We start from the raw sequence: 24,795 nt of genomic DNA, 5'->3' as shown, positions 1-24,795 counted from the left end.
GCTGTGAATGTTAAGCCATGTCACTCCATCTGATGATGAAAGTAATGGTGTCCGGGGACAGGAGAATATAGAGTTGTTTACTTCTGTATGCCCCTTAAATGTCAATGCATTTGAATAGCTCTTGTGTGGCGAAGTCACGCTGCATATTAATCAGTGTTCCTCAGCTTAGTGCTCAGCAGCCTGCATCAAAGGCCCCAGGAGCTGGGTTGTTGGCTGATTCTCTACTTATCAGGGTGCTGCTGAGATGATGCTTGGGGATTTGCATTTTTTAACAAGCTCTCCAGACAGTTTTGTGGCATTTTCTTTCTAAATGATTGTAAATACCTGTAAAGAGGCAGCATTTTGTGACCAGCTCGCTGAGAAATCTCTCTAAACAGAGTGTTAAAAACTGCATTTCCACAATGGAGTTATTACTCAGCATAAAAAAAACAAACAACAACAAACAGACAACAAAAAACAATGAAATCTTGAAATTCACAGGCAAATGGATGGAACTGGAAGAAACCATCCTGAGTGAAGTAACCCAGTCACAGAAAGACAAGCATGGTATGTACTCGCTCATATATGGATATTAGACATAGAGCAAAGGTCTACCAGCCTACAATCCACACCGCCAGAGAAACTAGGAAACAAGGAGGACCCTCAGAGAGAAGAAATACATGGTTCCCCGAAGAAGGGGAAAGGGACAAGAACTCCTGAGCAAACTGGGAGCATTGGCGAGGGGGGGGCATAGGAAAAAGAGAAGGGAAGAAGAGGAGGGGGGAGAACAAGAGGGATCAGGAAGACTGCATCAGGGGATGAATAGAGGAGAGCAAGAAAAGAGATACCTTAATAGAGGGAGTCAATATAGGATTAAAGAGAAATCTGGCAGTAGGGAAATGTTCAGAGATCCACAAAGATGACCCCAACTAAGAATCTAGGCAGTAGTGGAGAGGCCTCCTTTGATGCCCTTCCCCTATAATGAGATTGATGACTACCTTAATTGCCATCCTAGAGCCATCATTCAGTAGCTGATGGAAGCAGAAGCAGGTACCCACAGCTAAGCACTGAATCATACTCCTGGAATCCAGTTGTAGAGAGGGAGGAGGAATGAGCAAATGAGTCAAGACTGTGCTGGAAAAATCTACAGAAACAGCTGATCTGATCTAGTGAGAGCACAGGGACTCCAAATGTAAAGCTGGGGAACCAGCATTGAACTGAACAAAGCCCTCTGAATGTGGGTGCCAGTTATGAGGCCTGGGTAATCTATAAGACCTCTAACAGTGGAACCAGTGTTTATCCCTAGTGCACAAATGGACTTTGGGAGCTCGTTCCCTTCAGAGGGATACTATTGCAGCCCAGACACACGGAGGAGGGCCTAGGCCCTCCCCCATATGATGTGACAGACTTTGATGATCCCCCATGGAAGGCCTCACTATCCTTGGGGAGCTGGTGGGGAGTGGGCTTGGGGGGTTGGTAGGGGACATGGGAGGGTGGGAGGGAGAGGGAATGGGGGATTGATATGTAAAATGATTGTTCCTAAATAAAAAATGTTATTAAAAATGCGGTTCACAGGGCCTGAGAGATGGTGGGTGGGTGGAAAGGCAGTTGCTGCACATATCTGGTGACCTGAAATTGATCTCTAGGACTTGTGTAAAGGTGGGACTCAGTTTCACAAAGTTGTCCTCTGACCTTCAAGGGCACGATTCGGCATGTGTGCCCACACTGTATATCAAACATGTATGCATAATTAACAATAATTTTAAATGCAATTCACAGACACAAAACTTTATAGTGTTCCAGGAAACAGTTTGCAAAGAGCGACCCAGCACAACTGGAGACCATACATCCCATAGTAGTGTCCCTCTTTCATCCATAATCTGCTATTCCTTCTTAGGCTACAAGCCTTGGTCATTTTCTGTATTGTGTAATTCAGTTGCCCCACACCTGTGTTTGAAGCTGCTCTATCCCACCCATTTCCCATCTTTTTGACAGTGTATAAACTACGACTCAATCACTTGACTGGATTGAGGGGGAGAAGGCTCAGAGGCAACATCTCTGTCCCTGTCTGTTGGGTTCTGTAATGTTCTCACTGTCCCTATTCTTATCTCTCTAAACATCCCCGTCAGAGTCCAGCCATACTCCTATTGGCATTCATGTCCCTGAGAGAGAAACTTCTCCTTCTTTATGCTATGGAAACCAACTCAACCTACCCAGGCACTGTGGCCCCTGCTCAACTCCACTTTGAACAAGAGGCTGGAGGCTCAGTGTGGGACTAGTCATGCCTTCTTACAAATACCGGGAGTCGATTCCCATTGACTAAGTTTGGTTCAGAACAGGTGATCCCAAGTATCTTTTGTGACACTAACTAATTGGGCCAGACATGGGGAGGGGCAGCTAAGTCTGAACTGTGGTGTGGAACTTTGATACTTCTATCTATTGTGAGGAGAGACCTGCATTCTACAAGAGACTGCATTATTTTTTTTTTACTAATTCTTTAATATACATTTCATTTATTTTGCATACCAGTTCCCCCTCCCTCTTTTCCTTCCATCCCCTCCCCTTTCCCATTTACCTCTCCCCCTCCACTCTTCCTTCATTCAGAAAGGGGCAGACCTCCCATGGGCTTGCACAAAGCAGGGCACTTCAAGTTGAGAGGCAGGACTAAGCTCCTCTCCTTACACTGGGACATAGCCAGGTAATCCAGCATGGGAAACAGTTTGCCTACCAAAAGCCAGCCAAGTCCCAGGGAGAGGTCCTCTTCTCACTGTAGAAACCTTACTAAGAGACCAAGTTACAGGATTGTCACATACATACAAAGGGTTAGGTCAGCCCCATTAAGGCTCCTTGACCATTGGTCCAGCATCCTTGAGCTCTCTTGAGCTCAGGTCAGCTGTCTCTGTGGATTCCCCACCATGGGATAATGGCAACTTTATTGAATGTACTTTATAATGTTCATTTAAGTCATAGAAGACTGCAGAATTCACCCATCATCCCCATCCCCATAGATAAAGAGTTTCTCCAATTTGGTTCTAGGGTTAGACATGTGCCATGATTGTTGTCTACACTCTTCCAGCCCAGCTAGGGGCAACTGAGACACCTAGGGGCAGAAAACAATAGAGGGAATGTGACATGTCCACACTTGCATGAAGCCAGTAGCCACAGCAATGCCTGAAGAGAACGGTGAGCAGGGGATACATAAAATGAAGCAAGGATGGAGATGAGACAGGGCGATTTTATATAAGCTGGCAAAGTAGTCATTAGCCTCCGTGTTCCCATCATCAAGCATCAGTGCTTCCTTCCATCAAAACCAAACCAGAAACAATAAAACCTGATGGTCTGGTTAGAATTGCTGTTGCTGAGACAAAACACTATGGCCAAAGCAAGTTGGGGAGAAAACTTACTTCAGTTTACACTTCCAGGTAGCAGCAGTCTATCACTGAAGGAAGTCACCACACAAGGCGGGAACCTGGCGGCCATGGAGGGATGCTGCTTACTGACTTGCTCCTCATGACTTGCTCAGCCTGGTTTTGTATACAACACAGGACCACCATCCCAGGGGTGGTACTACCTACAGTAGCTGGGCCCTCTCCCATCAATCGTTAATTAAGAATATGCCTTACAGTGGATTTTAGGGGGCAGTTTCTCAACTCAGGTTCCCTCCTTTTCAGATGACTTCAGCTTCTGTCAAGTTGACATAAAACCAGCCAGGATGTTGTATCACCTCAAAGATCACTGTCTCACAGAGGACCAGAACGTGGAGCCAGCTCTCTGAAACAGTGAACCCAAATACATCCCTCCTTCTTGAAGTGGTTTTTGTAGGGAATTTATTCGGTCACCATGATTCAGCCTCACTAGGTCACATTTGGTCAAATCAATCTTGGAGCAGTAGCTTTCCCATCTGTTCCAGGCAAAAGTTAAGTGTCATATCGGGACAATGACAGAGGAATAAACAAGATTCATAGAGGGGACACATTCTGGGCACATGAATGGGCTGAGCTCTGTGGATGACACTAGATTCTGAACTAACATATAATTTATTCTGTGTTCTGAATCTATAAGCTCTCAAGGAGGGAGGTGAGGAAATGGACACAGTCACTGCAGGGGGTGAGTACTGTGACAGAGAAAGGCAGAGTACTGAAGGGTCCTGAGGTGGGAGGGGAAGTTGGCAGGGTGAGGAGAGCATGGGTGGGGGTATTCAAGAGAACTGGCCCTTGGCAAAGCAGAACAAAATCCATTGTTGTTGGCACCCAAAGAATGAAGCAATGGGCCGAACTAGACAGATGAATCAGGCCTAGATTAGAATATTTACATTCCATGTTGTAAAGGAGACTTTCTCTGCTTGGCCCCAGGGAGCTAGCTGCTGATGGTTTTTAGAAAGTTTTCTTTAAGCCGGGCGTTGGTGGCACATGCCTTTAATCCCAGCACTCAGGAGGCAGAGGCAGAGATCTCTGTGAGTTTGAGGCCAGCCTGGTCTACAAAGCAGCCTCCAAAACAATACAGAGAAACCCTGTCTCAAAAAACCAAAAAAAGAAAGTGTTCTTTGTTAAGTGTGCACCAGAGTGGCTGAACACAGAGAGTGACTTGCAAGATTGTGACAGTAGCCCAGGAGGAAGTTGACGGACAAGCAGAATGCAGATGCAGGGGCTTGCTTCAGTTACCTAGTAAGGTATTAAACTCCCCAAAATGCCATGACTTCTAACATCAATTGGCTGTTTCCTTTTTAGTGATGGGCAGGTCGTTTTGTGTGATGCTATCAAATGGAATTATGGCATACTTAAAAAGTTTAAAAGTTGTTTCATCCACATGACTGGTAAAGGGCGCAGGCCACTAGCCAGGAACTGCTCGGGCTTTCACTCAGATGTCCCAGGCTCCATATGCATGCCTCTGTGAGGCTTCTTGGGCTTCCTGGAGAGCACGGTGCTGATTTTTCAGAATGGTGTATCCTACGAGTACAAGACCCTCGTGCAAGTGAGCAGAGAAGCTTCCCATTTGACACATGTACTAATGTCTTGTTGACCAAACTTACACCCACCTAGGGTGTGAAACCAGAAGGCACAGTTCACGAGGGCTACCAAAGTCTGTCCCAGGGGTGGAAAGGAAACTGGTGATGGGATGGTTCAATTTGTGTCAACTTTACTGAGTTTGTGAGGCATTCCTTTAAAAAAAGAAGAAGAATGTGTGTTTAATATTGCATGTAGGCAAAATGTTTGTTAGAGATTTATTTATTTTTATTTTATTTGCATTAGTATTTGCCTGCGTATATGCCTGTGTGCCATGTATGTATATGCAGTGCCAGCAGAAGTAAGAAGAGGGCATCAGATCCCCCTGGAACTAGAGTTACAGATGGTTGTGAGCCACTATATGGCTGCTTGGAACTGAACCCAGGTCCTCTGTAGGAGTAGCCAGTGCTGTTAACCACGGAGCCATCTCTCCAGCATCTGTGAGGGTATTTCTGGAACTGGAAGATTGAGTAAGGCAGAATATCTTCTTCACTATTAGTGGATTCCATCCAATCTGTTGAAGAACTGAATTAAAGTAAAATGCTAAAATAAGGGAAATTTTGCTTCCCCTGACAGATTATATTCAAATTGGGCCATCAGCCTTCTGCTTTGGGGTCTGAACTCCAATTAGGATTTACATAGTTGAAATTTTAGTGTCTGAGGCTTAAACTAGACTGTCAGCTCTCCTGGGTCTCTTTGACCTCCATAATTATATGAACCAATTGCTGATAATAAAATTGCATGCAATATGGTACACTATGCACATACACACATAAATCTAACGTTGTGCCCCTCTTACTGGTTCTGTTCCTGGTGTTCACCCACTGCTCTAGTCTGCTCTGCAGAGTCTTCATTGTTGACATTTGGCTGACCTTTCTACAGATGTGAACAGGAAGTGGGTGAATTAGGGACTGTGGGAGGAACAATATTGCCTAAAAGACATGCACACCACTAAAAAATATCAGTGTCTGTCTTCCAAAAATATTGAGCTAAAACTTATTACTAATTTTGAAAAAAATAGATGTCATTATTTAGCAGTTTAAAAAAAGAGATCTTGACAGAAAATCTATAGGCATTATGTCACTCTGTGGCTTGAAATTCTAAAGTGTGAAAGCCAAGTTAGGCTGAGGGAAGAAAACCAGAATGGAGATGATTATAGAGTAAATGGGGCTTCTGCTTATCATGATGGAACATGCTTCTGTCACCATAGTGAACGTGACTTCTGAGCTCCAGCTAATTGGTCCCTAATTGGCCCGGCTTCAGAGTCTAGTTTTATAAATAGAAAAAGAAAAGAGATTCGTGTTTGTGAACACATAACAAGGTGTTGTGATTTAATACTACAGAGAGCAAAGTTCTCTATTGCTGCTTGACTTAACGGTAGTGGTAGAGCCATCCTTTGTCACCAGTGAGAGGTTTGAACTGGTGTCACAAGATGTTGAAATATGAAAGTTAGCACTTCGTTCTCCAATACAAATCCTCATTTAATGTGAGTTAAGATTGCTATTTCTCCAGACTGGAATGAAGAGTGAGATGTTCATTTCAATATTACATTAGTTTCCTAGACTACTGTAACACATTATTACTGTAGGCTGGGTGGCATACAGAGAACAAAAATTCTCAGTTCCTGATATTGAAAATTTGAACGGAGGATGCCTGGACAGCCAAATTTTTGTGAGGCACCATTTGGGCTACCTTCTTGTGTCTCACATAGTAGAAAGAGTGTGAAGAAAATCTCTAGGGTTTCTTTAGTAATTAACCTCATTCACGGTGGCTTCTACCCCAAGAAGCTTTCTTCTCCTTCATAAGACTTCATCATCTAACATTATTGACTGGGCATAGGATTTTGACATAAGAAGCTTGTTGGGAAGGGCAACACCAACATTCAGTCCATTTTAAACATCTAAATACATATTCATCATATGATGTAGAATTTGAATGAAAAAGTTCACCAGTATATATCAAAGGGCATATTTCCTCACCTGGACAAAAGTAGGGGAAACTGTAGGGAATGCAAATCAGGTGCCCAATCCCCCCACAGAGTCCTCACTCTACTTTCCTTAATGGAAAAAAAACAATCAGACCACCCTTCTCTGGAGAACAGAAGGTAATGATCGGGTTTCCCAGAAAACATAGGAAAAACAGTTATTTGCATTTGGAACTCAAGAGCCGATCTCATTTTCCGAATACACATCTGACGTGAAAGACACAGCTTTGGTTCCAACATCATTATAAATCCTTTTCCTGGCGAACGTGTGCAGCATCTTCCCAGTTGTATGTTGAATGTCTCCTTGCATGATCCAGGAATTTCCTCCAAGCTTCTGTCCCTGAGGTATGAACCTTATATTTCCAGTATGTTTCCATTTACCGGCTGTTTCTTTTCTGCAAAGCTTTTTGAAGCTTGGTCTCTCAGAAGGAGAGAGTAACAAAGATAAAAATTGTCGCCATCACCATCGATCACTTTTAGATAAAGCAGAGGCTCTTTGAGCCTTCCAGGATCAATATATTCTCTCCTCACCTCTGAGAAAGTAGTAGGAAGGAGTCAGAACCAAGGCAGGGGACCGGATCAATACAAAACGAAGGGACATGGTGTGGATGTGATCCTGTGTTGAGAAGCAGTATGCTCCCAGGACTGCGTAATTCCAGTAACTTGCTTATTGGGTCTTATTATCAGCTCCCTAGGTGGGCCATGAAACTCAGATTTTCCACTTAATGCATGTTGCTATCCCCATGTAGAGAATTTAACTGTCATGTGTCACATTGTTTCTATGATTCAGATTCCGTAGAGTATCTCTCTATGGCAGGTAGGAGAGGTCATTGTCTCAACAGCATCCTGAGGCTTAGCTCATGCACCATTAAGGTCATGCTATTTGAATGCCACTACTTATTTTCACCAAGTTAAATGGTTGTGCCCTATTTGCAACTTTGTAACCGGAGTTTTAGGTTAAGAACCTAGGTCCGGGAAGCCCCAACAAGCTCGCCCTCCCCCTTCCCCACACACCAATTACAGATGGTGAAGAGCAGAGAAAGAAGACATGTGCAAAGTGGCCACACTGGGAAGATAAGCAACTGTTTCTTCAGAACTATAGTCATGGGGTCTAGACTTAAACATCTGGCAAAAGATAGACTTCATTCAGCGGTTCTGTCTGGTTGCTGTATGGTCTCACCCTCACTAACTCATCCTTGTCTCAGCTCTTGATCTGTCCTGCAGGGCCTTCTGAGGAGCTCCGAATTGTGTGAAATCTCCCCAAGGCAGCCAGTGCCTCCCCTGGCGAGTACCAGGGCTTCAACCCATTCCTCATCCCAGCATGAGATGCCCAGGGGAAGTTTTAATTCTTTGGGGTCCATCACCTCAGTTGTATGACGACAGAAGGGAGGGGCACAGGTGTGTCCCTTCAGAGTCTCCTGCTTCTGATGGGATAGTCACAGTTCTCTTCTTTCTGTTTCTAGCCTTCAACTTTGAAGGGTTTCGGTGATATGTTTTACCTTGTATGAAAATTCTTAAAATTCGTCATTGTCTGAAATCAATATTATAAACAGAATGCAAGTTGGAGCCAAGATGAAAAGACACTTAGCTAGTGTCAAGGGGGCATGAACAAGAACCTCTTTCTTCATCATCTTTGGCTTTAGTGCTTTTGGAAGGGCCAGCACGAGTAATCCAATCACCCTTTAAATGTATGACATCACTTTTCTCTCTTCCTGGTGTGACTTTAATAACTCAGCACATTTCCTTTCTTCTTCATCTTTTTTGAGATAGAGTTTCTTTGTGTAGCAGTCCTAGCTGTCCTGGAACTCGCTTTGTAGACAAGGCTGGCCTCAAACTCACAGAGCTCTTCCTGCCTCTGCCTCTGGAATGCTGGGATTAAAGGCGTGCGCCACCACTGCCCCGCCCTCAGCTCATTTTCTATTACATACAGAGTGAGCTAACCCAGTATCTGAATGCAACTGTTCATAGCGCTGTGCTCTTCTGTAATTTCATCGTGAAAATAGAATCGATTGTGAGATCTTCGACAAACATATACAACTGCCATTTTTCTGTTTCCCAACTTTAGTAAAAAATCATATATATGATTAAATATATTACAATAGTAAAGAATATTTATATAAATATACTGTATATTAAAATCATACATATGATTTTATTAGGCTGTAAATACACACATATACACATGGATTTTGGATGTATATTATTTATAGATATTTTGCTTAACCTAAAGTATTTAATTTACCCTTAAAGAATAAAATGTTTTGGATTTTTACTTTATTTTCTTAAATTTTTATTAGATTTAGATGTATGTAATGAGAACTAATCAAAGACAAAAGACATGAAAGCAAGACTCAATGGGAAGGGTTAAATGTGTAGACACGAGCAAAAACAGAACACTACAACTTTTCCAGTCACGTGCCTAATCAGAAGTTCATCTGGAAGAAAATGTGAACAGCAATCCCTGACAGAACACAATCACAAATTTAAAGTTTCTCATAAGTGGTCAGATCCTAATCCAATCAATCATGACTTTTTCAATTTTAAATACAGTGCAGAAAAAAAAGATTGAATTACAGGATAATTTTCTGCTGAAAGTAATTTCTCCCCTCAGTTTCTGAGCCACAGCCCCCCTCACTCCCACACAGACGCACACATATGAAAACAGAAGCTAGAGATCTGCACAGGACAGACCACAGTGTGATTGGCTATCCTTCTGAACCTGGGTGACCTCATTATGATATTTTTCAGTCCCACCAATTTCCCTGCAGATTGCATAATTTCATCTTTCTTTATGGTTGGATAAAATCCCTTTGTGTTTATGTACCCACATTTCCATTATCCACTCATCATGCGATGGACAGCTGTGCTGGTTTCGTTTCCGTGCTACCTGGAAACAAACATCGGTGAACAATGACCGTGAACGAGCAAGTGTCTCTGTGGTAGGATGTGTAGTTCTTTGGCTAGACTGGGAGGAGTGGCACGACGGGGTCATTTGATAACTCCAGTTTCAGCTTATGGAGAACCTTCCACACTGATCTCCACAGTGGCCGCGGCAGTGTACATCTCATTAGTAGTGAGAAAGTAAGTGTTCCTCTTCCCTTAAACACCCTGCAGCATTTGTTGTCATTTGCTTTCTTGGTGAATGATGGAAATGCAGGACTGTGGAACACGTCTTAAAATATTTACTAGGTGTTTGCATTTCCTTTTTTGAGAACTCTGTGTTCAGCAACTGGGCCCACTTTTCAGTTGGATTATTTTCTTGTTGTTCAGTTTTTGGAGTTCTTTGTGTTTTCTAGGATGTGTGGCCAGGGGAGAGTTTTTCCTCATTCAAACAGCTTCACCCAATTAACCATTCCATTTACTGTATAGATTTTTAGTTTTATGTGTGTGTGGGGGGGGGTGAGGGAGTGGGTGTTTTGTTTGTTTCCCGGGTAGCTGGAGTCTGGTTCAGAAAGTCCTTGCCCGTATCTAGATCTTGAAATGTACTTCCTGCTTTCCTGAGGTTGTGTCTTGTGTTAAGGTTTTTCTTCCATTTGGAGCTGCTTTTTGTGCAAAGTGAGAGATAGCCCAGTGGTTCTCAACCTTCCTAATGCTGTGACCTCATGTTGTGGTGACCCCCAACCATACAATTACTTTCATTGCTACTTCATAACTGTCATTTTGCTACTGTTATGAATCGTAATGTTAATATCTGATAAGCAGGATGTATTTTCATTGTTACAAATTGACCCAAAAGGGTCATGACCCACAGATTGAGAATTGCTGCTCTAGTTATATACGGATATCTAGTTTTCACCTTTTATTTCTATAAACTTATTTATTGTAGAAATTTCCTGCAAGAGGAATTATATACATTTTTTCTTTTCTATCTGACTTGTTTCACTTAGAATAAAGCTTTCGCAGCCCATCCATGTAACAACACATATCACTCATCCATGTACTAGCATGTGCCATTCATTCCTGGAATAGCGTGTATTCGCTTCTACTGAGCTGTAGACCTGGTAATTTTCCATTGCATGGACATTTGTGCCTCATTCACAGATCCAGAATTTGCTAGTCACTTGACTTGCAAAATTTACCTGTGACTCCATGCACCCCTCTTGTTGATCCATAGATATGTAGAGTAGCAAAATGAGTCAGTCACCTGGTACTTGTGTTTTCAACTGTGAAGAGAGCAATGTTCAATTTTTCTTTTTTCATAATTAATTCTTTGAGAATTTTCTGCAATGTATTTTGATGACGTTTGTCTCCCCCCCCAACTTCTCCAAGACCCACCCCCTCCTAGCTTTTGTCTTCACATGTTTCTAAACACATCAAGTCCAGTTTGTGCTGCTCATTTGCTCTTGGGTTTGGCCATCCATCTGAGCAACCTGCCAACAGCCACACCCTTAAAGAAAACCGAATCTCCCTCCCTCAGCAGTTATCAGTTGTGGGTGGGACTTCCTGCCCCCACTCTCTCTCTCTCTCTCTCTCTCTCTCTCTCTCTCTCTCTCTCTCTCTCTCTCACACACACACACACACACACACACACACAGGGATCTGGCTTTAGCTTTTGCTGGTCTTGTGCATGCTTTGATAATTGCTGTGATCTCATATGTACAAAAACCCTGCTTTTATTTTTTTTTTTAGTCATTGACTATCTCAGGCTCTTTATACTCTTTTCTTTTCCTTGGGATTTTTATTTTCTTTTTTATTGATTAGGTTTATGTCTTAGGGTTTTTGTTGCTGTGATGAAACAGCATGACCAAAAGCAAGTTGGGGAGAAAAGGTTTTTTTTCAGGTTACACTTCCACATTGCTGTTCAACACCAAAGGAAGTCAGGACAGGAACCCAAGCAGGACAGGAACCTGGAGGCAGGAGCTGATGCAGAGGCCATGGAGAAAATACATTGTTAGAAAAACTTCAGTTCCATGGACAGTTGAGAGCACTGTGACTCTTCCAGAGAACTTGGGTTTGATTTGCAACACCCACATGGTAACAACCATCTGTAACTTCATTTCCAGGGATCCAATGTCCTCTTCTGACCTCTGTGGGCACCAGGCATGCACATGGTGCACAGACATACATGCATGCAGGCAAAACATTCATAACATAAAATGAAAGATAAATGCAAAATAGTTAAACTACTGTAATTATCCCTGACAAGCAAATTACTGAAGTGTTGGACCAAGAATTGTCAAATTATCTTACTTTGCTTTTTACCATAGTCTCAAAAGATTACAGATAGAAGTAATATTTGAACTCACACAGTCTGACTCCCATGATCATGTGGTTGTTGTGTCCTTTATAATCTAAAAAGTCAATTCATAGGCCTGAACATTTTCATTACAAAACTAAAGAGTAGGGCTGGAAGTGGTATTCAGTGGCAGAGAGAGCCCTTACTTATCCAGTGTGCACCAGGCCCTGGGTTTGGTCTTCAGACCAAACTTGTGCATGTTACACACACACACACACACACACACACACACACACACACACACAGAAATAATAAGAAAGTCTTGGATAAGTACTAAAATGACTGTAAAAATTAGTAGAATCTATTAGTAAAATCAATAACTGTTTGTAAAAAGGGAAAAAATGTCATGGATTTCTTATAACCCTAATCAAGATTAAAGGGAAATAGAAGTGCCATCAAAGTCACAAAGGGATTATAAATCATGTGGATCATTAGATGATGAGATGGTTTCCAATATGAAGATTTATTCCCTCCATATTCCCAGGAAGACTCAAAAACCCAACCTATGGAGACAGGGTACTTAAAGGAAGAACAGTTAAAGTATGATTTCTAGTGTGAACTCATACCCAGTATGACTCGTGTCCTCATGACAAGAGGACATGTGGACAGAAAGATATATGACAAAAGCAAAACTGTGTGAAGAGAAAGGGAGATGGTGACCATGGGCAAGGTGTGAATGGACGGGATCCTGGGATAAATCCTTCCCACAACCCCTAGGGAAACTAACCTGACAACACTGGGCTTGTCACTCCACATTGTGCTGGTCACTCCACTCAGTGTCCCCTTGTTTTCACCAGGTCTAGAGAAGTGACTCCTTCATCTCAATGTATACATATTTTTGTCTCAATTGTTTTTGAGATAGGGTTTCACTGTGTAGCCCTGGCTGTCCTAGAACTCTCCAAGTAGACCATGCCAGCCTTGAACTCACAGAGATCCTCTTGCCTTTGCCTCTTGAGTACCTGAAGTAAAGGCTTATGCCACTACACTAAATTTTAATTAACTAATTTATTTTTAGTTGTGTGTGTGTTTCAGGAGGGTTTGTGTATCTGAGTGCAGGTGTCCACAGAGGCCAGAAGGCTTGGGTCCTCTGAAGCTAGAATTATGGAAGGTTGTGAGATGCCTAACGTGAGTGTGGGACCCAAACTCATACAAGGCAGGTGTGTTCTTGACCACTGAGCCATCTCTCCAGCATCAATATGCTTTCAGTCTTGATATGGAAAAGGCAGTTCATTACTTTGTCAGAGCTGAAGATAGCACTGGCTCTGCCTGAAGGATGCACAATCCAAACCCCTTAGACTTGCTTTCACATGCTGCATGTTGAACCAAGGAACATGCCACTTTTTCCCCTTAATTCCTGGCATTTTCCTGTTAAAGAGGCCTTGAGAATCTACATTCATTTTGGCTACTATGTAAGAGTGGAGTTTGAAGGGCTGGAAAGATGGTTCAGTGGTTAAGGGCACCTATTGCTCTCCCAGAAGACATGGGTCAGGCTCTCAGCACCCTAGTCCTATGGCTCACAGCTTCCTGTAACTTCAGTTACAAAAAGGAGGACCAACACCTGCCCTCACATGCACACACACACACACACTATATATGTACATATATATAATTTAAAATAATAAAGTAATCTTTAAGAACAGATTTCGATAAAGAAAGAGGCACAACTGTAGGTCAAAAGCAAACGAAAGCCTCAGCATCTCCTGGAAAACAGGGAAGCTTGTCTAGGCTGGAGGGGAACAGTCTCCTGAGCGCCTGGGATGGTTGACTCCAGGGAGTCTCCTGGAGCCACACCCTTTTTCATTGGTGGGTTTTGTTGTTTTGTTTCCAAAAAGCCAAGTGTGAGAATGGATGCCTGTCTGAGGAAAAGAACTCTTTGTTCTTCAACACAGACACTCCCTGAGAAATCTGAGAGCCAGTACCATACCTGTACTTGACATTCAACCCAAGTAAACACATTGATCCTGTTTCTTTTGCTCTTGCAACCTGCCGAGTGGAGCCAACTTGCTGTGACCACCTATGTTGGTAATCAAGGCAGTGGTCACACATACCAAGACTTCCAAGCTGGAAAGAGTGTGGTAACACCTGGCCTGGAGTAAAACACCTCCTCACTGGGAGAAGCAATCCTCAGGTCAGATCTAGGTCAGATCTCAGAAATTATGGACCTTGTGATACTTAAAACCTGTGTGTGTGCGTGAGTCAGAAAAAGACATTGAGAATGACCAGACATATTTTAGGCTGTCTCCACAAGTTTGCTGTGACCCTCCCAGGTTCCATGAGCAAAACTGACCCTGTTGCTCAAAGCAAATAGAAACAGAACATTCAGTAAGAATAACTGGGATTTGCGGTCAAGGAGACCCATCCAAGGCTTGGCTCATCTCTTCCTGACTGACCTTAGGAAGATAGATCACCTGTCTTACATCCGTACTGTGTGGGTCATTATGCATCATGTCTACTTCAGAGAGGTTCTGCTACACATGATCATGCTTTTAAATCTCCTCCTGTGCCAGGCACATAAGAGTGTAACAAGTATCATTAAGGATGTGAAAGTCTTGTGTGAGTGGTTTGGTGTGTGCTCTTTCTGTGTGTGTGTGTGTGTGTGTGTGTGTGAGAGAGAGAGAGAGAGAGAGAGAGAGAGAGAGAGAGAGAGAGAGAGAGAGAGAACGCGTACCCATTGTAACAGGCATGGCAGATATGAAGACATCCTACAGAGACACTTGTGTCATTCAATCTCACCATCAGATGGTTCAAACAATGGACCCCAAAGAAATGGGGATGTCAGTAGGGAAAATTGCAACTCTTTTCAATGAAGAGAGTTTGCCAAACCAAGGGAAGACATGGCCTATTGGGAAGATGATTTGGGCTGTAGCAGCTACTTCAAATGATGTGTGGAGGAATCAAACCAATTCTGTTTGGCCTGACACTCAGATAGATGAAGGAAAACAGGGGCATAGATTTTAATGTAATAGGAAACTTTTCAATAGTCAGATATGAACTAGTCTTTCCTGTAATTCTCACAGTCATGACCTGGAAGGCCCCTCCATGACCCAATGCAGAAAATTTTAAACATATTGCATGCATTAGGCTGACACTCGGACAGAAGTCATAAATCAAAGCCGGATGCACATGACGTGCTATGCTTTTATAAGCAATAGGGGCATCAGAGCCACACAACATCAAGAGCAGAAGGAGATGCTCCATCAGTACCGTGTGTGCTGCCCAAGCATGAGAACATCACTTTGATCCCCAGAACCCACATTTTAAAAAAAAGGGCCAGGGTAGTGTCACACACATGCTTGTCATCCCCAGTCTAGACTAATCAACACACTCCAGGTCAATGGAAAGTACAAAAACATCAATCTTGTATAGAAAACAAGATAGATAGCACCCAAGCTTTCCTCTGGCTTCTACCCCCCCCACACACACACATAGGCAACGCCATCCCCCCCCACGCAAAAAACAGCAACAGAAAACCCAAAACAAAGAGAGAAAACTCCAGAGGCTCATGTATTCATGAGGGGTGCTGGCAGATGGGTACTAATGGAAGAATTAGGAAATAACTCATTGTACTCATTTTAATAGTGCCTTCTAAAAGGTAGAAATATGGATGACAATAAAAATATTCCTAGGCCATTTGGAAACTTAATTCAAGTCTTCCACCAGCACCATGGCAGGATGTTCATGGACAGAAGCCATCTGCATCCACTCAGCTGTGACCAGTACATTCCTACCTGAAGAAAAACACTTAGAGGATCTTTGAGGGCAGTGGTTTCCTTCCAGAGAGCTAATAGTCCCTGGAGCATAGCAATGAGCTGTTAATTCCAAACTTTTCCATCAGCATAGAATCTTCGGTCTCAAAGAACAAACAAAAAATAGTTATAAAAATATTCCTAGGCCTTTTTAAAATCTAACTCTTAAATGTGAGCTTCTTTGGGGACAATGCTATCCATGAATTTATGAGCACAGGAGAGGGAGGGATGAATCCAAACCATGGATGAACTCAAAACAATGAGTGTGCTTTCAATAGCTTCAGTAGTATCCTGATGTCATCAAAAGGCCACAGGTGGCACTGGAGAATGTGTGCTTAGCACACACATAGCCCTGCTTTTGTTCCACGGAACTATGTGGAGAGAGCAGAGGCTTTCTATTCTTTTCACAGCTCAAAGGCAAATACAGATAGGTAAACAAACAGAGGCCAATATTGCCTTCACAGCCAAAGGAAACAGGAAAAATATGGCTTTAAAAACTCCTGTCATGCTGGGTGGTGGTGCTACACACCTTTAATTCCAGCACGTGGGGGGCAGAGGCAGGTAGATTTCTGTGAGTTCATGTACAGCCTGGGCTATAGGGCAAGTTCTAGGACAGGCTCCAAAGCTACACAGAGAAACCCTGTCTCGAAAAACCAAAACCAAACAAAACTCCTGTCACACCACATTTCAGCACATTTTTGTGAGTTGCAGATATCATCTGAGTGTCTGTGGAACTTAGCCCCAAGAGTGTGGATCGCTAAACTAAACCAACTGCCTGAGCTGTGGTCCATTTTGCAGCTAAACACCGAGCAAGGTCTACCTGCACTGGTCCTTAGGATGGCATAGTCTGGAAAGAGTGTATTATGTGACTACAAAAGCAGAGCTTGCCTGGGAGTATATCTTGCACGCTGATCAGATGACAACAGACAAATGAGGACTTTGTAAAGCCAGAATCAGTCTGTGAGTCCTCAAGAAGATTTGGGCTTTGAAAATATTCTCTCAAGATCGTGATGAAACACACCATCATTGCTAAATGGCCCTGAAGACCTCTAGCTATTCCCCACTCTCAACTTGTAGAGGGAGCAGTGTTCAGGTAAAAGACTGTTATAACTGGACCTACCTGCAAGGAAGTTGGTGCCTGCAGTCCAGGAAGCAAATGGAGCATTTCCCCAGGTACAGCTCACAGTAGGACCCATTGGCCATTTCCCTAGTTTACCTATTGTTATTAAAATGGACATACACATTCAAAATGTATTCACTTGACTGTGAGTAAGAATTGGTAGAGGAGGCTACCTTTCAGGCAATAAAAGGTGAGTCATGGGGATATGACAAAATTTAACATCATCCTCAAACAACTAAGAGACACTATCTCCCTTTGGGTCCCTATTAAATTCACATGTTTTATCAAAGCCTGTTGTATAGCAGAGGACAACTGCAGACCTTTGCAAAATAACTTTGTGTTAACTTTAACTGCAGCAGCTGTGTGAGACACATGTGGAGATGCTGGTCGGAGCCATTTGATGGCGTCCAGCTTTGCATGTCCCCAAGGAGAAGAAAGAATCCTCCAGCAGGTCCAGGCCGTGCTTCAGGCCATACAACATCTGTGGAAAGAAAGGGTGTCATGTGGAATTTACAGCAGATCCTAATGGGAGAGTCTCCCTATTGATGCCCAAGATTGTGGAGATATACAGGAATGATGCACCCGCTGAATGCCAAATCTTGGCACAGTCTTGGAACCTGATTTCCACTACCTGGCCCATGCTATCAGGTAACCATTCAACCAGAAATAAACATGGCAGGCTGGATTCTGTCTGCCCACCAAATTAGGAAGGCTGAAGGGTTCATAAATAATCAATTATATGAAAGAGGTGAAACAGAGTGTAGCAACAGGCACGGGACCAAGAATTCCCTTTTACAAGTACAGCTGAAGGAGTCCCGCTCAGTCCCAAAGTGGCCTAGACGGCGTCTTCTTTTGTTTGCCAGAGCCAAATCGATCTTTCGTGACTTTGCTCTGCTCGTGTTACTTTACAGTCCAGCTTGGAGCTGTTTCTCCACGATTTAGCTATTTCTACATTTGTTTTGTTTTTCAGTGCTGCCTAGCACCTGCCAGTTTATTTTTAAAACTACAGAATTCCTGTTTGAAAAATAAATGAAGTATGCATGTAGAAGTGTGCTGTGCCCTGACTTTCAACATGATTTGGTGCCCAAGAGAAAGGGATGTTATCTTGAAAGTTTTAGTACTTCAAGATTTAGAAAATCCACATTTGTTTGTTGGGAAGAATTTTCCTTGTGTAAGGGACAGAAACTCAGTCCAAAACACCACCCTGCTTGCTGTCATAGTGGCATTTCCTTTCTCGGAGGCCATCTCTTCTTCTCCTTGTGTCCCAGGTCCCCAAACTGGCTGGTGTTAAGGAGTTTTCTTGCCTGCTAGCCTGGTCCCACAGCCGTCTCAACCCCAAATAAACACACAGACGCTATATTAGTTAAAAACTATTGGCCAGTGACTAGGGCTTCTTATTGGCTGGCTATGTCTTAACTATTAACCCATTTCTATTAATCTATGTATGGTCTCATCTTACTGGAGAAGGATCTGGACCTGTTACTCCTTTGGTGCCTTTCCCAGAAGTCTCCTTTTTCCCTAATCCCGTCTACCTTCCTGCCTCATTGGCTGAACAGTGTTTTATTCATTAATCAACAAGAGACACATATATATAGAAGGACAACCCCCATCAGGCTGGGCTCTGGGAAACAGGACAAAGACTTTCATTGGGGAGGACCTATCAGAACTCGTGTTACAGTTCCCTCTTACTCCTTTCTCCTCCCTCCTTCTTTTCTTTCTTTCTTGAGTGGTGTGTGTGTGTGTGTGTGTGTGTGTGTGTGTGTGTGTATGTGTGTGTTTAAGTTCATGTGTGTGAATGCAAGTGCATACATGACACAGTGCAGGTTAGGACAACAGAGGGAGACCTCAGGCATTGTTCCTCATGCCTTCAACCTTGCAAGAGAAAGGATCTCTTAGTTGTTACCATGGAGTATATATACCAGGGATTCCCTCATCTTGCCGTAGGAGCACTGGGATTTCAGGATCATGCAACCATGGCCAGCTTTACCTGAGTTCTGGAGATTAAAATCCAGATCTTCACTTACACAGCAAGCACTTTATCCACTAACCCATCTCACCAGCCCCACCCCTTTCTTTCCTTCTCACATGCTTATGATTCCTCTTTTTAGATTAATTTATTTTTGTGTGCATGCAAGTTTTGCCTGCATGTATATCTGAGTACCATGTGCATGCAGTGCCTGTGGAAGCCAGAAGAGGGTACTAGATACCTTGAAACTGAAGTTACAGATGGTTGTGAGCCTCCATGTAGAGGCTGGAATTGAATCCAAGTCCTCTGCAAGAGCAGCCAGAGCTCTAACCACTGAGCAATCTCTAGCCCTCCATCGTATTTTTTATAAAGATGCCGTTTGTATTGTGTTACATCCCACTCCAATAGAACCTCATCTAATTAGTCATACCCAAAACTATTCTATTTCCAAATAAGGTGCTGGTGCTTAGAATTTCTGTGTATGAATTGGGAAGGGCCATTAGTCAACCCATAGCACATGCCCAATACAGTGATTCAAAAAACCTTTCACATTATGCAAATACATGGTTCTCCTCAAAACCATTTAATTTAGACTGTCTTGACAAGGGTCTTGGGCAATACGTATATTTTAATGCCTCTCAACACGAGTTTAATGTGCAGTGTGGACCTTGTTAAGCTGAGTCTCAGAGCTCCCTGAGAAGTACATGCAGTACACTGTAAAAAGAGAGAGAAAACCCAAACACACACTGAGAATGCTGGGAGGCAATTGACAGTATCCACTTCTGATGTTTAATTTTCTCTACCAATTTGACTGGACTCACGGATACATAGACAGTTGGTAAAACATTATTCCTGCTGTGCTTGAAAGTAGGCTTCTGAAAGAAGGTATGACCTGGTGAGCTGTGGGGTGGGATAGGGTAGGGTGACTCATTCCTCCAAGTGCCCAGACAGAACAAAAAGATGGAAGCAGGGTTGTCTTTCTAGAACTAGGAAAGTTTTTATTCTGGGATGTCAGAGCTTGTCTCTACCTTCGTTGGTCTCTGGGATTCAATCCACTGGCCCCTTAGAGTCTCCGACTCAGACTTGAGTGAATTTTACCTTGACATCTCTGGGTTCTGGTTGGGAGACAGCAGACCATGAAACTTCTGAGCCCCGATGACCACATGACTTATAAAACAATAAATGCTCTCCTTGTGCTGTTTGGTTTTTTTTTTTCAATTTTGATTTTTTTTTCCCTTTCTGTCATCTCACCCTGCTATGAAGCCCATCTGGTGACATTCTCACTTCAGCTATTGTACCACAAACTCTGAAATGTCTCTTTGTTTCCTTTCTCAAGTCCCCATTTCTCTGTAGATTTTTTTACTGTGTGGCTGGTAAATGTGGCTCTGATACTTTAATTCCTCGAATATGGCTTCTTTTAGTTCTTTGAATATATTTTGATCATTTATTTAAAGTATGTTTCTAGTAAGTCTAGGCTACTCTGGGCGTGGCTTCTAGTCATACCTGTTTCTCCTGTGTGCATGCATTGTCTTCCTGAATTTCTTTGGATGTTTCATGTTTGTGTGTGTGAGGGGGAGAAACAAACATTCAATAAACTCGGGATGTGAGATTTCCCCCAACCTGGGGTTTCATGTTGTGGCTGGTTGTTTGGGTGGTGGAGTCACTCTTCAAAGTCTTCGCTCTGTCTCCTGTGGCCACCGAGATCTCTGTTCCATTAGCTTGATGGCCAACTAATAATTCAAAGACCGGTTCCTTGCATGCACTGACCTCACTCTTTGTGGAGACTCATGCAGACATTAAGGAGTTTCCACACTCCAGCAAGCATTTCAGAACCTATCCAACCATCACTTATTGCCCGCCCAAAGATGCAAAGCCATCCAGAGGTGAGATATTGGGGCCCCCGGGGGTTATCCCTAGTAAAGTTTACAGCCCTTCCCTTGAACATGGTTTTCTGAATCCTCAGGAATATATCAGAGCTTTTCACATCGCACAGTCACTGTGTCATTCAAATGTTCCCTTTTAAGATCCTGATGCAAGGCTGGAGAGATGGCTCAGCGATCGGAGTGTCTGCTCTTCCAGAGGACTTGACTTAGTTCCCGGCACCCATGTCGGGGCTCACAAATGCCTGTGTCTCCAGCTCCATGGGTTCCGGTGCTTCCTTTTGGCCCCTACAGGCACCCGCACTCATGTGCGCTTTGCCACACGAAGACAAATACCCACACACATAACTGAAAATAAAATAAACCTTAAAAAAAGAAGACAGAAATTGCCAGTCCTTTCCTCTTCCCAAATGCCTTGTCCCCTCAGGCAGCTGAGGTTGTTTTTGAACAAAATGCCTCAGGTATGAAAACTGTTTGTACAGAACCAATCCTGGGAGAGATCAAATAAAGATAGCCGAGAAGAGAGCTTTGAAGGGAGCTGCCATTCAGGTCAAGTGGAGACAGTCCTGTGGGATGGGGCTTCTGGAGCTCAGCTGCGTTCCGCCTTCCTGGGGCTGAGGCAAATGCTTTTCAGCTATCACAGTTTGGCTTTCAAGGCTACAGGGAAGCAGAAAAGGCGCTGGGAACAAGGACGTGAAAACCCGGCAGGCTCACCAGCTCACCCACACTCTGATCTTGACTCCACGGCAAGCCCCTGATAATTTTTTCCAGCATTTTGGTTAATTTCGGGTTCTGGGAAAAATAAATTTTGCTGGCTTTGTTTCCTGAGTGCTCTGGCTGCTATTCTAGAGGCTCGGCTTTTCTCAAGTCCTCAGTCCGCCCTTCTAGAGCTGGATCCCTTAGCCTAGTAATGAAGAACTGAACTGGAAAGCCACCCTGCTCAGTTTATGCTTCAGAGATGCTGGTTGCTTTTTCAGTAATTTTATAATTAATTAACTGGCTTTCCAAAATGAAGGTCATCTCCATTTGAACATCAAAGAAAGAGCTTTCCTTGAAGGCTACGTCAGAAGGAATGGAGAAGTAGAGGAAGACATGTTAAACACAACAGTCCCAGACCATCTAAGAGCAGGGAACAGACTGAGCATATCCCACAAGGAGTGGAACATTGATCTGTACAGTACTGCTTTGTCTGGGAGAAAAATTAGGGCTTCATGTGAATAAAGCAGCCAGTACTAAAGAAAAAAAGAAAGGAAAGGAAAGGAAGGAAGGAAGGAAGGAAGGAAGGAAGGAAGGAAGAAAGAAAGAAAGAAAGAAAGAAAGAAAGAAAGAAAGAAAGAAAAAGCAAGTAAGCAAGTTACATTTAGGAAACAACTAATCTAAATAATTCAAGCTGAACTTCCACAAGGTATGGGGCTGGAGAGAGATGGCTCAGCAGTTAAGAGCACTGGTTGCTATTGCAGAGCCCAGCACCCATGGCAGCTCACAGCCATCTGTAACTCCAGGTCCAGAGGATCTGTCGCCCTCTTCTGGTCTCCACAGGTTCATGCACACTGGTGGTGCACAGACACACATACTTGCACTTAAAATTATAAAAACATCCTCTAGTTTCTACCCTGAGCCTGTCCTTCCTTTCTTCTTCCCCCACTCCCTTCATCTGTGGGCTGCCTAGACATCCCTAGCTCCATTGAATTTTATGCAACCTTATCTTATTTATGTTTCTCAGTCTTGAACTCAAATGCATGCATTATGCATGTTAGACTAATCTCTACCTCTGAACTGCACCCCAATCTTGTGCTATAACTTATTTAGATTCACTGTCCTATGACTAAAGCTCGAATTTATGAAATTTATGCATCGATTCAATCATGCAAATTGATTTGGACTTTCAATACTTAATTTGTTCTAGCAAGATTTAGGTTTTATGTTGCTAATCTTAAAATCTTTATCTTTGGAAGACCCCCGAAAATGATGTATTACAGTCAAGCAATAATGGGAATTAAGGAGCAAAAACTGAAAAGCTTAATATTAGAATAGACTCATTCATTTAAAAAATGTACTTAAAAGCTGGGCGATGGTGGTGCACGCCTTTAATCCCAGCACTCGGGAGGCAGAGGCAGGCGGATCTCTGTGAGTTCGAGGCCGGGCTGGACTGACAGCCTCCGAAACAATACAGAGAAACCCTGTCTCATAAAAAAAACAAAAAACAAAAAATGTACTTAATGTCTATGATGCACAGACCTGTGCATATGAGAAATTACAACACAAATAGATGAAGAATAAAATAAGGGTAGAAATAATTTAATTATATTCCAATTATGTTTCATAAGAGAAAACTAAGTACTTCACTAGAGAAATTATGTATTAGAAGTTTTTAAAAAATCAATACTCACGAAACTGAAGCAATCCCACTTCTTTTCACAATAGATTATTATTCTATGTCCCATTTGTACTGCCTGACACAACACTCTTAACATCCTAAAGAACCTGTGGGAACTTGCGGGAAATAAACCTAATTCAGAACCATGAAAATGCTTACACTTTCATACATCCTGATCATAGAACACCTTTCTGCAAACATTTTGGGAATAAAGACACAGCTTACATTTGTGTTAAGAACAAAAGCAGAATTACTCATCACCGGCTCATTACCCTGCTTCTTTTAGGGTCCTAAGGGCCAAAATGACTTTAGTTTCCACCAATCTTTTCCTTTGAAGGCACAGAACCCAGTTAGTATCATCACAGGCCCTAAATAGTCACCTTCACCACAGTAGGAACCTTCTCCCAACCATAGAGTTATAAACACCACGCTCAAAGTTCCAAGCATTAGCAGAACTTGTCTCAGAGAAATTTCTCTTCCTATGGTCAATAGAGTAAGTTTTTGCAGAGTCAGTAGTTCTTATCATTGAGGAAAGGGTGTTAGTTACCATCTTTGTTTTCTGTTGCTGTGCTAAACATTCTGAATAAAGCAACCGAAGGTTTGTTGGACTCATAGTTTCAGGTTACATCACAGCAGGGAGGTCATAGTGGTGGGACCCTGAAAGAGCTCATCAAGAGAGGAGAGCAATGGGCAAATGGCATGCATGCTGCTCAGGCAGCTGCTTCTGCTATAATATAATCTGGGACTCTCTACCCTTGGAATGGTGCCACTCACAGTGGGCGGGCCTTCCCATCAATTAATGTGATCCCACATAAACATGCCCACAAACCTAGTCTAGACAAGCCCTTATTGAGATTTGTTTCCTGGGTAATTCTGGGTTGTGACAAGTTGACAAAGTCAGGCAGCACTGTCATCTTCCTGGGCTGCAGAGGACTGAGCTCTTAGCAGAGAAAGTTCTAGACTTCTGTGAGCACCCATCTCAATACGTGCTCACCCTCCTGTTAGGAATTAGCCATCTGGGTTCCTAGTGACAACTCGATCAACCTCTTTCCATGACATCACTTGAAAAATGTCCCCTTCTCATCCTCATTGGACATTCTATAATTTCTCCTACTTAAGAGGTAGAATGGTCTCTCCCTCTCACATTTCCCCCAAAGAATACTTTGGAGTTGTTTTGTTATTTCTTTTTTGCTTCCTTTTAAATCGTAGTGAGTTTTACAGTTCATTTAGATTAGCTGTCCACTTCCTCTTCTCTTGAGTCCAATTCAATCAAGCCAAATCTTAGCCCTCATTATACTCGACCAAGCAGCTACATTCACTGGAGCTGTACCCTGTCTTCTCTTTGACCCACTAGCTTGTTGGGATTCTTATGTTTCCTTCTTATACTCTTTGGCCTGTCCCTGTTCCCCAAAACCTTAGTGTTGGAAAGTCCAAGACTTTAGTCTTCACACTCCCCACAACCCCCAGCCAGCTAATCCATCCAATCACAAGATAATTCCAACCA

The 24,795-nt window shown here is 43.0% G+C and overlaps 1 long non-coding RNA gene across 1 annotated transcript; it reads left to right on the top strand.

Moving 5' to 3' along the window:
• Positions 1 to 9,895: 9,895 nt before the first annotated feature.
• On the top strand, positions 9,896 to 21,283 carry LOC121141830. Its single transcript, XR_005878765.1, has 3 exons — positions 9,896 to 10,047; positions 17,425 to 17,716; positions 21,059 to 21,283. It is a non-coding gene; the product is annotated as an uncharacterized LOC121141830 (long non-coding RNA).
• The last annotated feature ends 3,512 nt before the right edge of the window (positions 21,284 to 24,795 follow it).

The sequence above is a fragment of the Mesocricetus auratus genome, unplaced genomic scaffold, assembly GCF_017639785.1.
Source record: "Mesocricetus auratus isolate SY011 unplaced genomic scaffold, BCM_Maur_2.0 Super-Scaffold_100008, whole genome shotgun sequence".
NCBI classification, from domain to species: domain Eukaryota; kingdom Metazoa; phylum Chordata; class Mammalia; order Rodentia; family Cricetidae; genus Mesocricetus; species Mesocricetus auratus.
Note: the sequence above shows the minus strand (reverse complement) of the source record. Positions and strands in the feature narration are given on the sequence as shown.